Below are 14,369 nucleotides of genomic sequence, written 5' to 3'. Positions count from 1 at the left end.
GAACTTATTCAAACCCTGGCACAACGGTTTAGTCCACAGGAGATGGAAAGATGGAAAGCGTACACACATGGCCGTTCGCATCAGGGGTGAGATTTCAAAACTGGGGCGTGAATGTTGCCGAAGAATCAGTGAATTCTGCAACTTTAAAGCCGGACACGGAATGAAAATGAAATAACTTGTCAGTGACATGCTTCGTCACCTTACATGAGATAAGAAACAAATGCTCTCTCAAGAGAATTTACCATAGCATAAATAAATGCACAACAAACCCGCAGCTGTTTTCTTGCCCGTTACACACTGAGACGTGTTTACTGCGAACGAGGACGCCGTTGTTAATTCCTCATAAGGTCCTTGCATTTTCTTACTAATACAAATACACAGGATTAATTATTTTGATTCAGTTGTAGCAATGTTTTTGATGGATGACACCTAAAACCTTTTTTTGCTCCAGTTTCTGTCAACGCACTGAGAAATGTTGGAAATATGATGAACTTTGACCAGTCATAAATCATGCAGATAAGCTCGTCTAAAGATGGGCTTTAAATGAGATAGGCTTTCACTACGTGCATATCAGAAGGAGCATTCTTTGGATGCTTCAGTTAGGGATTATTGAGGAAATGATATAATTGCCAGACATTCAGTCAAAGCTGAATGGTGTTGATTACAAAGCATTTGTTTCGGGCTAGAAAATTAAAATAAACACACAAGACTTGTGTGTTCACACATCGTGTCTGCGCTGTGGAAATGCAGGTTATAGGTTATGGCTGGGGTTAGGTGAACAAGACTAGGCTTTAACCAGTGAATACTTGCTGGGTATGTGGCAGGCCTCAGCAAGTGAAAGTTATAATTCACTGTATTGCAGTCTACAAACAAAGAATCTCAAAATACTGTACAAACATCATAAAATGATGCATGTACTCAGAAGCCCGGATCACAGCTTTGTTGATGTTTTGGAGGCGTGTGACTAATCGAAACCACTGGTTCGGTAATTTGTCCACGTTCTTGTTCAGGTCTGCCGCCACCCCATAGCAATAACACTCCTTGATGGCAGCAGCCATCCCCAGCAGGATGCAGCCTGACACAGACAAATACACAAAAACTGGTTGAGGAGCAACTGAAAAAAAAAAAAAACAAATTCACTAGATCCCAAACTGATCAAGTATCTGGGGGATGATCCACAGAGGCCCCTCCCCTCAACCCATAGGACCAAAAGACGTCCACCAACGACATTCTGTTTCCAGACACCACAGGACACCCTCAGAAGCCCCATGTCCATTCTCTGATGAGTCACAACTGTTTTGGAGGCACAAGGGAGACCTACACAATGTTATTAAGGTGGTCATAATGTTATACCGGATCGGGTGTACACTCAACCCCTTGCACACATCAGTTCATCTTTTGCATGTCTTCATGTGTGGTTGAAATGGGCCGTATGTGTATGGTTGAAATGACATTAAAAACCTCTTTGAGGTCTGACCTTTGAATTCGGTCTCCCTGCGTTGGTCATGGTTACAGGATTTGTCATTCCGAGCGAGAAAATCATTGGCAGAGAACCGTGGCATTACTGCGGAAACTAAACATTAATCCTGCACATAACTTTGCTGCTCATTAACAGATGAGAAGAATCCCCAAAGGCAAAGGCAGTCTCCAGTAACTTCTTTTCCTCGCCTTCATTTATGTCGTTCTCATCATCCTACGCAAAATATTCAGGAGAGAAAAAGCCTTTACTTTAAGCCTTCCCGAAGCCTTTCAGTGACCTTCCTAACTTCCACCACACTCCACATTAACACATTATTCATACTTAATAAAGACAGATCCGTGTAGCCTTGGATCATTTCAGCTCCATGTTTTTTTTATGTATTTGGCCTAAGGAATCTTTACAATCTCTATTCTTATGTTTGTGCTGTTTGGATTGTGATGTTAAATATCTCACTGTATAAATGTTGAATAGATTACAAATATATATTGTTTTTAATGTCATTTTCTCATACTGTGGATACAAAACCCCCCATTCACTCCAATGAAACTAAGATAAATCATACCAGAACCTTTGTGCCTGTACATGGTTTTTAAATTACAGCCTGCAAAATGAGACGGAACTCTTAAACCACCCGACATTCGTAATATTGACTCGCTCCCTGTTTTCAAAACCAGACTCAAAACCCGCCTGTTTAGAACCGCTTACTCATTCCACCACCTTTAACTCCAACACTTTCCTACTTCTCCCTTCTTTATTTCCAAAGGAGTATTCATGCTGTTTTGTTAAATGCTGCACATGAACATGTCTGTTCATTAATGCTTGAATGTTGCTTATTGTATGTTTCTTGTATTTGTATGTCCGAATGCTGTTTTATCATGTGTCCATTGATGTTTTTATCCATTGTTCTATTGGTCAGTTCATTTCTGTAAAGTGTCCTTGGGTGACTTGAAAGGTGCTTCCTAAATAAAATGAATTTTTATTAAAACCAATGCGACACATATATAAAATTGAAGCTTAAAGCAATGCATACCCTGAGCAAATATTTAATGAAGGCACTGAAACACTGAAACAGATTTTATTACATCTAGACTTGGGAATATTTTCCTCTCTTTTTTTGGTTTTAAAAAATTTTAAATCTGTCAAAATTCGGTTCGGTTTTGTTTATATTTGCATCTGCTCACGAGAGCATCTCCTGTTCATGGCCGTGTCAGGCCACGTGTGCTTTGGATCATTATTATATCATCATCGTCATTAAATATAAAAGTCAGATTAAAAAACTTGCTGCCTCTTCACTGAATTCCGGTTCCAGCCGTGGAGAAGCCCGATGATGTGCCGAATTGTTTTTGGATCAAACCCATTCTCTAGAACTATCTGATTAACCCGATTATCACTTGGCATCCAGGAATAAAACGTACGTGCATATAAAGCCTGCAGCTTGGCCGTTATCTTTTCAGGTATTTACATAAACGCAAAATGCTCATGTGACCGCTTCGAAAGCAGAAAAGATAAATGTAAACGTAATGTAAAGTGAAACTGTCAAATGTGACACACGGAGACGGGCCGTATGGAGCAAATAATAAAATAAGTGCTGTCACAAACTTAGTTGTCAGACCTCTCCTTATCAAGCCAATGTTTCAGCTGAGATGCAGGCCGAGCTTGAGTCAATGGCTGGAGTGCACTCTAGTGGACAGATGGGAAAACTGACATGAATCACAAAAGCAGCTTCCTAATGCACACTCTACGTGTTTTGTAGTATTTCTGATCATCCCTCCTCTTTGGGCCTTATCTAAAATGAGAACACCATCATCGAATGTTCACAAGGGCTACATTTCTGTTGTCTGTAATTAGTTTTTTTGTTTTTTTTTGCATCGTATTACCTCCTGAGACCAACAGTTTTTAAGATGTTGACTAACACACAATCCATTATTCATCATGAACTTATTCAGGCCCCTGGTGTTTAACTGGGTTATGAGTGCCTCACTTCAGTAATATTTTTCAACCTCATAAAGTCGACCTAAATGAATCGATCCCAGGATGATGAAGAAACTGGGAACAGTTCAGCATTATTTCTGAGGCATGTCCAGCCTGCCAGCTGAGTTTACACACATGGACATGTCTAATATGTGTGTATATGTATCTTTTTAGAGCATTTTCCATGTTGAATACAAGCATTTAGCTTTTATTAGTATTTATAGTATAGTATAGTATAGTATAGTATAGTATACCATGAATGGTGTTTGTTTAAGATTTAGTTGAAATAGTTTATGAAAGAAATAAAATACTCTATTTACATAAGTGACATAATGTGTAGGATTTTCACTATTTACACAGACCGCTTTAAAATGAAAGGCTTTTAATGTAAAGTTGCTAAGAAGCAAGTAGCTTTCTTGATGAGCCATTATTGTGTTGCCATTATTTGAATGTGCTGCTACGCAATTATAACTATTGCAAACATCTTCTCTCTTCAAATAAACCTGCAGAGTATTGTCGATGCACTGTAAGGCCTTTTGTCATTGCAGAATTTGCCAAAAGGCATGTCATCTGGGGACCCATTTTCTCTTTTGATTTTCATGGGCCCCTAAACAATTACTTGGTTCGCCTGTAGTGATGGTGTGACTCTCCCTAGCAATGAGGCTGACCTTTCAGCAATAATTGAAACAGTCACAGTTCCAAGGAGGCTTAAATGAGTTTCCTTTATTGGGTGGCTTGACTCGCTGTTCAAGCTTGGAGTTCAGACTTCTGGAAGGAGCTCTGTGCAGATTTTATTTACAATAAACTTACATGTTAATCTGCGCTTTATTAAACTACAGTCAGTGCGTGCTGACATGCGTGTGTCTGTTTGGGCTTTAATGTATTGAAATAAATAACTATTTTTAGTATACTTCTAAAATATGGACTTGTTGACTTTTATTGCTGTTACAAATGGATTTATAACAGCAATAAATTATATTAATCAATATAATTACTCTAGTCTGCTTTTTTGACAAAAACAAAACAAAAAATATCTTTACTGTCAAAGTAAAAACAGCTTATTGGAAATATTTAATGTAAAATAATGAATTTAACCCCTCGAGTTAGTCGATTAGATTAGTAGATTACTAGTATTAGTATTAATATTAGTACAGTTTGAGTGGATAGATCGCAGTCAGGCTCGCACATCTAGACACTTTTACCCCATTCTTCTTTGCCATAATGCTCAAGCTCAGGCTGTGTGGGGAGACGAGATTTTGAAGTTCACACAAAAATTGTCTTTTGTGAGAGTTGGGCTTTGACTCACCAATACACAACTGTCTGCATAGATTTCGCTTCACGCTTCAGCTCATCGTCTCGCTTGAAAATAAATCTTCTCCCAAGTCGTGTATCACTTGCAGTCCAAATCAGATTGTCCTCCAGGATTTTACCCTCGGCCTTTACAGTGAGTCCAGGGCCCTGCTGCACAGAAGATCCCTGCAACATGATGCTGCTACCGCCATGCTCCACTGTGGCGGTGGATCGTTTGTGGTGATGTGCAGTGTCCAACAAACGTGTCGTCTAGTCCAATGGATCCAACGGGCAAAAAGATAAGTTTAATTCTTTCAGTGGACTGTGTATTATCCCATGAGAATGAATATAAACTTTCCTCTTTTCCACTGTACTGACTTGATTCCAATTACAAAAGCAATGAACCAGAGAAACCTCCAATACAGTATCAGAGTATCAGAATAACCGTTTTGTGACTACTTTAATTTTATTTTGGCAAGTATGACAGTCAGACACTTTGTTGTCTCGAAGAACGCAACAGGAAATGACTATGTCCGTCCATCCATCCATCCATCCATCCATCTATCTATCTATCTATCTATCTATCTATCTATCTATCTATCTATCTATCTATCTATCTATCTATCTATCTATCTATCTATCTATCTATCTATCTATCTATCTATCTATCTATCCACTACCACTCCCTGCCACTCGGCGGCAGTAACGCAGCGCCTCATCCACCAGCGACGACCGAGCGCGGAGTCGAAGAAGGGGGCCGACGGTCGGGCTGTGTGAACACTGCAGTACATGCGAGCGTACAGCAACCGCTCTCAGCCCGTGTCCGTGTCTCTGTGTGTGTGCGTGTGTGTGTGTGTATGTGTGTGTGTTTTCTTTTTTCTTCCACACCAGCCAACGACACCGGAGGAAAACAGACGTCCGCGTTGTGATTTGTAGCGGCGGAGAAGACCTCCACCGCGTCCGGACATCCTAACTTTCCGTTGACCGTGAGTAGCCCGTCTGCGCGTTAATATTATTTTTTATTTTTTTTTTATTTTTTGTGGAGGGGGGGCTGCGGTGGATGAAACATGGCAATGTGATTTTGGGTTCCGGTTTGTGTTTATATAATATTAGGCTGGCGGTACTACGGGGCTCCGGAGCAGCCCGTGCGTCGGGACTCACCGGTCAAAAATGACATGAATGGTTGAGAGAAACGTGTCCGTGTGCCCGTGCGAGCCTCGTCAAATAACCTTGCTTGTGCGCGGGGCTACCGATGGATTCTGTGGCTGTTATCTCCTCGTTACCCAGCAGCGGAGGTCTGCTGAGGATACCGCATCATGTACAATTCACAGGGATACCGTCGTGTTAAGGCTATGCTAGCTGCTGCGACGCAGGTACGCGTCCACACTCACACCAGCTCTGGTCACACACGCATTTGAATTTTTAGTCCTTAAAGAGGAGGCAGGGAAGCGTACGACATGAGTTGCACACGATACGGTGCGAGGTAAAAGTGCCTCCTGACAGGCTGCTGCTGTCCGTCTGTCTGGCTGTCTCTCTCCCTCTCTCTGTCTCTGTCTGTCTGTCTGGTAGTAGCAATGTCCAAAGATGTAACAGCTGGACCACTGTAAAAGTCAGTCACATTAAATCAAATTGCGATGGCACTTTAATTCAATAATTAAAACTAAGGCAGCAACAAGAAGTTCTGCACTCACTTGCTAAAAAATGAGGTACGCTAGTGAAAACAAGTGCAGTCTAATCTAAGTGTCCTGCACTAAGTCTCCCTCTATGGCTTTTCTAATTTTTTTTCTTCTTTGTTTTTGTCGTGGTTATTCAACATTGTGATCATATTGGATGATTAATGTTTTAACATTAAAGTGTTTTTTTTTTTTATGATAAGCTTGGCTTACTGATTAACAGAGTTGTCAAAATAATAGAAGTGTCGGTACAACAAAATACAGTTCAGTGGTATTGTGTCTGAGACACATGACGGATATTATCACCTTCATAAAGATAAGAATGTTATTGACTCATTTGTTATTTTCTTTCCATTTTGTCTGTTTAATTTTTATGATTATGTTTTTTGAAAATAATTAAATAAAAATTTAATTATTTTCTCTGATTCGTTATTTATATTTCCGTTTTTTTATTTATTTATTTAGATTTTTTTTGTACTTATTTAATGTTTTATTACCTTCTTTTTATCCCTCGCCTGCGTCCGTCATTAACCTGTCCAGTGCTGCAATGCTACAAATTTCCCCACTGTGGGATAAATAAAGGATTATCTTTTTTTATCTTATCTTATCTCATCTTATCTTATCTCATCTTGTCTTTATCCGAATGCTTTTGTTTCCTCTAGTCTGCTGAATGAACTGTTAGTGAGTGGATGAATCAGGAGTTTCGTTTCCCTCATTGCCCTCCCACATCGGAAACAATATCACTGCACGCATGAGTTACTTTTCGGGTGGATATCCGTGTGCACGTATTTGTGTCTTTCATCAACCTCTTCGTTTTACCCTGACGAACTGTTGACCCCTCAGCCGTCGGTGTCATTTTAGGAACTGCCGTCCACGTAGTTGCCGCTACTCCTCGTATTCCTCATTCTGTGTCGATTAAAGCCAGAATTCAGTTTATTAAAACATAATCACTTTTAATCGTCTGTGAATATTGCAAACCACCTTTATAAAGTGTGGCTGTATTTTTTGGAGAAAATACGTGATCTTTATTCACTTTATTTCTCCAGCTAGAAGTTTGTTGCCGCTCCTGAGTGTCGTCTCTCAGCACAGACAGTAAGAAGCTTCTTTTTCTGACCTGCGCAGACAGTGCGCAGTTGTTTTTGTGAGGGCATGTTTTCACTCCGCTCTGAACAAAGACCGATTGAGTAACATTCTTGCGGTGCTATGAACATTTTTCTAGAGCCAAGTGGTGTCTCTTTTGTGAAGGTACCTCCTTCCTGAAGGTATGTCAGCGGCGCTTTGTGAGAACGGACTTGAATGACTCAAGTTTTCCCTTTGAACGGCGAAACAGCGGCGCGTACGTCGCGGCGCTTCCTTCACAGTGCGTGAGGATCCGTCCGCATGCAAACGCTTGTTTTCGTTTAAAGGAATTATATGGAATGTGGAATCTGGTTGCAGCTGTGTGGGGAGAAGCAATTTCGCTGGTTTGCGGAGTTAAATGGAGCAATTGAGGTTTTCGCAAAATCCAGCTGGAGTAGTCACCTAAAACAAAAACACTGTCGGGGGCAACCTTAGCAAATACCAATCAAAGCTAAGCTGAAGGGCCGACTTACTCTTTTTTTTTTAATTATTATTTATTTATTTCTTTTTTTAATAAAACTGCTGCAGCGCCGCTCCACTTGCTGAGGTGACAAGTTTAAAGAGGAGAAAACAGCTTAGAGCGGGGCGCTGAGGCCGCCGTGCCAGGATGACCACACGGCGAAGCGCGCAAAGTTCACTCGGTTCTGCTGCACCTCCTCTCTGAAAAGCTGCATGCAGCTGCGACGCCGCACCGTGTGAGTGGGCCTGTGCAGCAGGCTGCTGCTGCTGCTGCTGCTCCTCGCGCTAATAAATTGTCACTGGCTGTGTGCGTGCCCTCCTTTCATGCCTCTGTGATGCAAACCCAGAGGCAACAAAGAGACTACCCATCACCTTCGCGCAGCCCCATGTGGACACTGCGGCTTCTGCCATCAATCCATATGTTCCCTGCCCTGTGGACATTACTCCGTGGACCCCGGTGAACGCGCCGCTGCTCATCGCTGGGACAAGGCGCTATAAAAAGACAACGCGTTTCCTCAGGATTTGCGGACTCATGGGTGCTGATGAGGATAAACATTTGAAGAAGGCAACACGGGCTCGGCGTTGCCGAGGAGAGCTGCCGGATTCTTCCCCCTGTTTTATAATACAACCGACATGAATAAAATACACCGCTGATGAAATAAGCATGAGCTCTAAAACTCATAATGAACCCTTGGAGAAAGGGCATGTTGTGTAACTTGGCTTTCCCTTCTCTGTGTCTCCGCTGCCACACTGTCAGGAATTCTGGTGTTTGCAGACCAAATAATCACCTGCCAAGCTCTGGGTTTGGACAAATTGTCCCCTTGGCGAGAGGAGCACCTGCTAGAGCGGCTCGAAATAGTTTGCGAGCAAAATATTTGAGCGCGTATAGTTTGGATGAAATTGAATCCGTCCGGCCCGCCTGCTCTCTGGATTCCTTTCTGATTGTATTTGTTTTTCTCAGGCAGGGTAGTGTTAGTGGAGCAAAAAACAAAACTAAAAAAAACAAAAAAAACACGTTAGAGTCTAGTCTCGATGTAGGATTGGCCTGACAAGGTTAAGATAATTGGACTTCCCTTGGCGGAAGAGCGATTATACAACGTGTCATGAACAATTTCATAAATGCTAGTGTAAATGAGAGAGGGGTATAAATTGTTCTTAGTTCCACACGTTCCTTCACCGAGGAGCAATCTCCTGAGTTCCTTGCTACTCTAGGCTTCTAAGATTATTCATCCTCTGTCTTGTGCACTTTTTCCTGAAGAACGCCAAGCATCCTGTTTTCTTCTGTCTCACTTAATTATTGATTTTAGTAACCAGCAGCTACTAGTTCGTGGTGTTGCCTCAGCCCCGTGTGACGCACAACAGCTTCCCCACCCTCATGTTTCTCTTCTGCTTTTGAGTTGCCCAAAGCCAAACATGTGAGGAAAGTTCTTCTCGTCGTTATTAGTTTCAAAGCTCCAGCGCAGGACTCGCCAAACAAGTTGATATAATGTCACGGTTGAGTCTCTGTTTCGCAATTTACCACTTTTAAATCTGCCATCTGTGCAGACCCCGTCACTCCGGTCCGCCGGTAGCAGTGTGTTTTATGGGGTGTTGTGCAGAAAAGAATGATGGATAAGTGGAAGTTATAAATGTGACTTGGGCGCTATGAGTTTTCCATCTGTAGTGGTCAGGAAGACTCAAAAACAACACAAGGAAACCTTCCGAGGATGGAATACTGTCCAAACAAGAAAGCAATATGCATCAAGATATATTACTATTGGTGTTAAAATAAAAAAAAAAGTCTGGTAACACGTCATTTGGATTTCATTATGTGGTTTGTTTCAACCGATAGAGAGAAAACAATACTTCTGCGTGCAATTAGATAGTCCTGCAACTGATTAGAGATGTTTTGTTGTAAACAAAATCGTCCCTACGGCTCTCAGATGACACGGATGACTCTCCATCACCACATTAGAGAGTGTGTGTGTGTGTGTGTGTTTTTTATTTAATTGGTTTGATCATACCCAAGTATAATCAGTTCCCATCGAGCCGTTTTCCAGACAAACAGTGTTTGCATGAAGCTTACAGTAGACATACATCATACGCAAAGCTTCAAGAGGGAAATCTGCACATGAGCTGAAAGTAAAAATCCCTCCGCATGACAGCGCTAGCCCTCTCCTCTATGTCCGGGGCCAGGACTGATTCTGGGGAGAATGTCAGTTGGGCCCGTCGTGGAGGAGTCACAGACGTAACAAAACCATCCGAATCCGATCGGGAAAAGTTAAGCGTGGCTGAACAGAGCCGCACCAGGTCGCAGCTCTGTTATTGTACGGAAACTATTACAACATTTGCTGCAGCGAGTCTGAGTAATTCCTTAACAGAGACTCGCTTGATACACTTGACTGATAACCTGGAGAATTACCCTAATTTGCATCTAGTAATTACGAGATAAAATTTAAGATTTCTCTTTGACTCTATTATCTTATCTTATCAAATTAAATGTACCTTTGCGAGATTATCACTGTCGAATTAATCATTTGTTAAATTCGCTTTTATGTGCGTCCACATAGCACGTATGCCGAAGCAGTAAAACCGAGTTGAAGTGGGCCGTTTTACGGCGGCTCACATTGCGCACACACGCTGTTCACAGCTGACTGGTGACCTGACTTCACTCTGACAGCAAGCCCACCTGGCTTTTTGGGTGCTGTCACTCCGCCTCACCACACACACATCCGCCGGGGTTCACTTCTCAGCGTGCTGCACTTCTTCTCTCATCTGACGGCCACTGCGCTATTTTCCGATAGCGTTTCCATTTGGATTTGTCTCGGCCCGTATCTGATTGAACAAAAGCTTAAGTGTCCCGGCATGACGAACATGACATCATTTTCAGTACCTGTTCTTTCTCAGCCTTCCTTGCCTCGTAGCTGCTTCAGTTCGCACTGAGCGGCTCGGTCTAACCAGTAAGACTGAACATAATTCATGGCTGTGTAGGACTGCCCTGAGCTACGAGACTGTCACCGCCTGCTTAATTTAAAACACCCGACGTGTTGAGTCGTACGTACGCGTCTCGCCAAATATAAGACGATCACATTAACGTGACTTATATCTGGGCCGATTTGTTTGACTAAGAAGTTGTTGGCGGCCTGTGTGAAGGAATGCGTTTGTCAAACATATCAATTGGAAAAATTTGACTCATGGCCCTTTGTGACGTCCTCCACACAGACTGATGAAGGCCAAGGACACCCATTGACAACATTCTGTTCCCAGACGAAACAGGACGCCCTCAGAGGGCCCGTGTCAGTCCCTGATGAGGCACAACTGTTTCGGAGGCGCGAGGGAGACGTCAAGCCAGATCGGCGTACGATCACGAGACTTTAGCAACATTTTAATCCAGGTTTGTCGACACCGTTCGGTATCTCGGGGAAAGGGTTGAGGGCCGTGACGCACCGAGCCGACGGTCGATCGTTTATCGGTGTCGCAGCGTCTGTTGCCCTAGTTATGGTGGCGTGACCCACGCTGTTGCTGCTAGCCGGACCTCCGTTCCACAACGCTGAGCGTGTTGATCGGAGTGAGAGAGATCTCTCTGATTGATCAGCTCGGTGACACAATGCGGCGGATGACGAACGGTAGCGATGATCATCGGGAATGAATCAAGCGTGGACTCTCTGGTCGGTGTGATTCAGGGGAGATCAGCTCTTCCTAGCCCTCTGGCTAATAGTAGCCTTTCTGCTTTCCCCTTTTCGATGATGAATACTCTACTGCCACCGTACGCACAGCAGCCGCTTGTCTGTAGTTCTTGCGGTTTGATCAACTGCAATTATTTGGTCCAGATATTGTTGAGGTGGCGTCACAGTCGGCCTTTGTAGTGCAAGTGTTTTTCTTTTTTGTGCGACTGCCTTATGTTTCTAAGCTTGGTTGTCAGTGGTTTTACATAATACGGCCATGCTGTGGAAAATGATCAGTTTGCATCGATCACACTTCGATATGTTATCGCTCTTTTATGTGAATTCAGCGGTGACAGTGACGTGTGGGTGATGGAGAGGCTTTGTAAAGCTCTTTGTCCCACTCTGCCGGAGAATCAGAATATGAATGCCGTCTCTGTACCATGCAGCTCATGACAGTTTGCAGCGAAAATAATGAGGCCACATATGACCTTTCTGTTCCACTGCAACTGTCAAAAAGGCTGTTGTCCCCCACCGAGATCAAATTAGAACTGAAATGGATTTTTCACTTAATTTCACATGAGCAGACAGTTTCAATCAATTAATCAAGGCAATGTAAAGCATACTTCTAATAGATAATGTATGCTTAAGGCTACTGTTACCGCCAGCTCGCAGCTACGGTGACAAGAGCCCCTCGTTAGCATAGAAGTCATATTCTCATACTTGTATGCGCAATGTATAAAAGATGCATATTATCACGTTTTTACGTCAATGTTAGACTGCGAGACAGTTGTGTTTGCCTTGTTAATTTGAATTACAAACCGTTCTGCTGAACCGCTGGAAAGTAAAGGGTCAAGGGTATAAATTTATCTATGGTGTGGTGCACAGATATAATGATGGTTTGAACAAAGCTCCGCGTAAGGCTGCGTGCTCCCTGCAGTATTTTAGAATCGGTGGCCTCGGCTCCGCTTGGGTCCAGATATTTTAAATGTTTTCCCTTACGCAAAGGGAAAAATTTTGGTATAATCTTTTTTGACACTTTGCTGTATGTGTCGCAAATTGACATTTCATGTACTACCGTGCATTTTGGTTCGTTACGCAATGTACTAAAGCACCTCGCGCCTTCTTCCAAGTTCCTCGTGACCTGCAATGCATGACGTGTTAAGTGCACTTAGCATTCTGGGAAAAAAAAAAAAAACGTGAAACAAAACAAAAAATGCTTCATGTGCAGATGTGTCCACTCGTTCCACGTCACAGTCTCATGCACCCTCGTGCTGAAACGCAGCAAGTATTTGTGCATCGCATTGGAATCGGGCTGAAGGTTCTTAAGACGAGCGGTGAGAAAGCGTGCGCGTTTGCAGTCACTCTGAGGGGAAAGGCTCAAAATCATAGAGAGTGAACCCAAGTTCTAAAATGTTTTCAAATGATGTCTCAATGGAGGCGGTGATGGGGTGAATTGAGTTGTACACATGAAAATTCTTTGCTCTTTTCTCACCTCCACACATCTGGCCAGTCACAGCGTAAAGAGGGGGTGCATGTTACAAATAACCGTTACAGATACCACTGTAATGTGTGTTCGGGGTCCATATATCAGCCCGACGTGAAAGTCGAACCATACATCCAGCTTCAGACCTCGCTCTGAGTTCCATAATCCGCTGTGGAAATGAACCACCAAACTAGGCCACGCAGGGAGACGTTTGCGCACGAGTAATTGCCGATTTGTTTTACCGCAATATACGTAAACCCGAGGATTTGTCTATATCAGATTCTATATCCTGATGTTGCACGCCGCACCGAATAACGTTCTGTAATTTAGAGGATGGAGTAGTGGGTAGACGTTTGTACAAATAAAGCAGCATGACCCTGACTTGCTTGACTGAGACATTGTGTACTTCCCGGAGGGGAGCCACATCAATGCCGCTCCATCACCCCGTCACCAAATTGTTAGCAAGCCGCAGGTCGCAGCCATTAGTCATGTAGCTTACATTAAGATTGCAACACACTTGCGAATGCATAATGTACGATACTCTTCACTTTGGGGGAAAAGCGTAACCTTTAAAGGTGACTGGTTAGGGTGCGTACAGTTGTCGAGCGCACACAGACTGCTCCGGGAGGATGCAGGCACACTGCACCTTTTTAAGGGAGTTTTGTAACCTCTTTTTTTTTTGCATTCGCCGGAAACAAGTTCTCAGTGGAAACAGAAGAAAGGGCTAATGCACATGCCAGACGCAGTTAGCGTCAGAGCGTGAATGTGACATTACAGTCAACGACGTGCACACGAGCATGTTATCGCTGCAAAGGGTGGGACAGGGCTTGCATACATCTACCGGGACTGTGGCTGGGCAGAGTTGACCGGACTACTCAGTGGAAATGCTGCAGACAAATTTTCTGTCTGTTCTTTTTTCTTTTTTTTTTTTTCCTTGAGAGTGCATTAAGGTTAATGTATCAGTTACGTCTTCATTAAATGTTAAAAGAAAAAATCAATTACATTAGATTAAGCTTTATTGTCATTACACGTGTACAGGTACAGGGCAATGAAATGTAGTTTAGCATCTAACCACAAGTGCAATAAGCAGTAAGGACGTACATGTAGCATAAATCATGTGGTATGTAGCAGTATGGTACAGGTTGTTTATAGCATATGGACAGTGTGTACAGGTGAAACCATATATACAGGTGAGTGATATTCACAATGGTTGATTGAGGTGCTATGAACATTTTATACACATGCATTGG

At 42.8% G+C, this 14,369-nt stretch overlaps 1 protein-coding gene across 3 annotated transcripts in view; it reads left to right on the top strand.

Annotated features, from left to right (window-relative positions):
• The first annotated feature begins 5,485 nt into the window (after nt 1–5,485).
• adarb1b (adenosine deaminase RNA specific B1b) overlaps nt 5,486–14,369 on the top strand; it is a 117,236-nt gene continuing 108,352 nt past the window's right edge. For 2 of the 3 annotated variants that reach the window (XM_047600220.1, XM_047600218.1), the window contains exon 1: nt 5,486–5,727. The gene's annotated coding sequence lies outside the window, so the exon portion shown is untranslated. Of the gene's footprint in view, nt 5,728–5,854; nt 6,115–14,369 lie in introns of all 3 variants that reach the window. The other variant, XM_047600219.1, reaches the window with a different exon arrangement.

This window comes from Mugil cephalus, chromosome 12, assembly GCF_022458985.1.
Source record: "Mugil cephalus isolate CIBA_MC_2020 chromosome 12, CIBA_Mcephalus_1.1, whole genome shotgun sequence".
Classification (NCBI taxonomy): domain Eukaryota; kingdom Metazoa; phylum Chordata; class Actinopteri; order Mugiliformes; family Mugilidae; genus Mugil; species Mugil cephalus.
Note: the sequence above shows the minus strand (reverse complement) of the source record. Positions and strands in the feature narration are given on the sequence as shown.